The sequence below is a fragment of the Gymnodraco acuticeps genome, unplaced genomic scaffold (genome assembly GCF_902827175.1).
Source record: "Gymnodraco acuticeps unplaced genomic scaffold, fGymAcu1.1, whole genome shotgun sequence".
NCBI lineage: Eukaryota > Metazoa > Chordata > Actinopteri > Perciformes > Bathydraconidae > Gymnodraco > Gymnodraco acuticeps.
Genome location: NW_022989768.1, coordinates 2,006,851 through 2,009,411, shown reverse-complemented (window position 1 = coordinate 2,009,411; position 2,561 = coordinate 2,006,851).

Genomic DNA, 2,561 nt, shown 5'->3' with positions numbered 1-2,561 from the left:
ATTCAGATTAGAAAGTATTGAATCATAAGATATTTCTACTATTATCACAGATAATGTTAATATCCTTTATCGTCCAGCAATCAGGCTTAACAACACTACTCTTTAATGTATTATCCATGCATAGAAAGACCTACAATGATGTTTCAAGTACTGGATTAATTTCAGTTTTGGCCCAAAACAAATATTTATAATATTTCATATGACAATTATGTAGCATATTTGATCCTCAAATTAGAGAAGTATAATTTAAAGAAATTGATATTATTATTACATTCAACATTAGATAAACACAGAAGAATCCTTTCCAAGTACCATAAGTAGATGCTCAGGTAAGTATGGCTAATAGGAATAATTGATAGACTTAATTTGGTACAGATCAGTGGTAGCATTTACAAATGTAATAATTCAAGTTTTAAGAATGTTTAATCCTTCCTTTCCAGGTTTTTACAAAAGTCTTTGAATATGTGCCTAACTTTTCCTTTTCAGATTTTGAACAATGTACTTGACTAAAATGAATGTATTGATTTCACTAAGTGCCTTACTCTTGACTAAAGCGTATTTAAGTAAACGTAAAAGTAATCCTAAAATTGAGGACACTGCAATTTTGCAGATTACAGATTGATCAAATCACCATTGTGAATTCTATACTCTGACTGTGAATTTTTAGCTGGATCTCTTACGATCCTGAGTTTTAAAATGCTTTTGACTAGTGATTGCCTTGAAGTAAATCTTTAAAGCGGCAAGCTGGTTTTGATTTTATAGTTTGATGAATGAAATTAACTAATGGTAAATGATAAAAGATATTAGTTTAAAACAAATATTTAGCCATTGTGCACCTGTGTTTTATGTGTGTTCATTATTATGCTTTTGACAAAAGATGATCAAACCACTGATGAGAGATGATTTTTCCTATTATGATTGGCTGTATCAATCATTGTGATTGAATGTTTCAATCTTATTCCACTTTGTGATATAATTAATGTAAGGTGAGACCACACTCGAATCTGGAGACGCCTATTGAGTTAATTATTGACCAAATTATTATTAGACTAATGTTTTTAGGTTATCATAAATGATAAAAAGAGAGGACTGTTATGGAAATAATTGTCATAGACGCCAAGATGTGACATACAGGACAAACCTTGATGTCTGTTTACCTCCTTTAAGGACACAGGCTGCTTAGCCAATAATGTTATTGTTCCCATTCTGTGACCGGTCAATACTGGGTCACAGATGGTCTGTGTTGTGGGTACACTGGGACACTTCCTTCTCTGTATTTGTGGACTCCAAGGTGAAATCTTCAAGGTCATAAGTGTCCGACGCAAGTAGCTCAGTGTTCCCACACTGTTTAGGCTATCTTCTCAAATATGTTGTTTACTCTCTGCAAAACCAGTTAGATGGGCTGGCAAGAGAGAGGCTCTCCAGAATTGACGTGGCAACTCTACCGTGAAGTCAGAACCTCTGACTCTTGGACTTGTGATGTGAATCCTCCGGCCGTAACTCCAAATAAACCATCATGTGTTTGACATCAAAGCTACTGCTCCTACCGTGTCTCCTTCCTGAGTCGGTGACTCCCACTGCATAGCTACACAGAAGTTTCCTCTACACTTAGAGTACCCGTACAGAAAGGAGCTACACCTGTTCTCTTTGCATGGAATAACTACGAGCTACCTACACCAAGATGTAATGTTTGGGAATGTCGGCCGAGGGCAGAGAGTCCCACCCCGGACTTGACAGCTGAGAACGAGGTGGCGCTGCAGGATCATGACTACTCTTTAAATGCAGCGACGACAGTGATGGCAAATCAGGTGGCCGACGATAACGAAGCCTTGAAAATTCAGGTTAGGGAGCTCCAACATCAGCTGGAAGTGTTACAAATGAGATCTCGTTTCGGGATACAACGCCTGGCAGGGTCGGACGAGGACATTCGTTTATACACCAGGTTTGTTTATAAGGCTATCAGGATGTTGTTATGGCCACTAGTTTGAAAAACACCTTTCATTTGGGGAAGCTAATTTAAGAAACAAAACTATGTCTAACATGAACAATATTACATTCTTAGATTTGCCACATACAAGCATTTCCTCGCCTTTTGGAAATTGGTGGAGCCAGCAGCCAACACCAATATGGTGCGGATCACCAACGCCAAGGCATCCTCTGCCAGCAGCTCGGATTCCTCTCAACCATCAACAACAGTAAACAGCATACAAGCAAGGATGTATATTAATATACGCACTATACCACTGTTTAACAAGTGCATCACATCACATCACTAACACAACACACACACACACACACACACACACACACACACACACACACACACACACACACACACACACACACACACACACACACACACACACACACACACACACACACACACACACACACACACACACACACACACACACACACACACACCACACCCACCCACACACATAGAGAGAGAACAACAAACCCCAGGAAAATGTGTTACAACTGTACCCGGTCTCCCCTATAACAGTATCTACAGTTTGCCTAACACTTATTTGTTTCCACAGAAACTTCCACCCATAGAT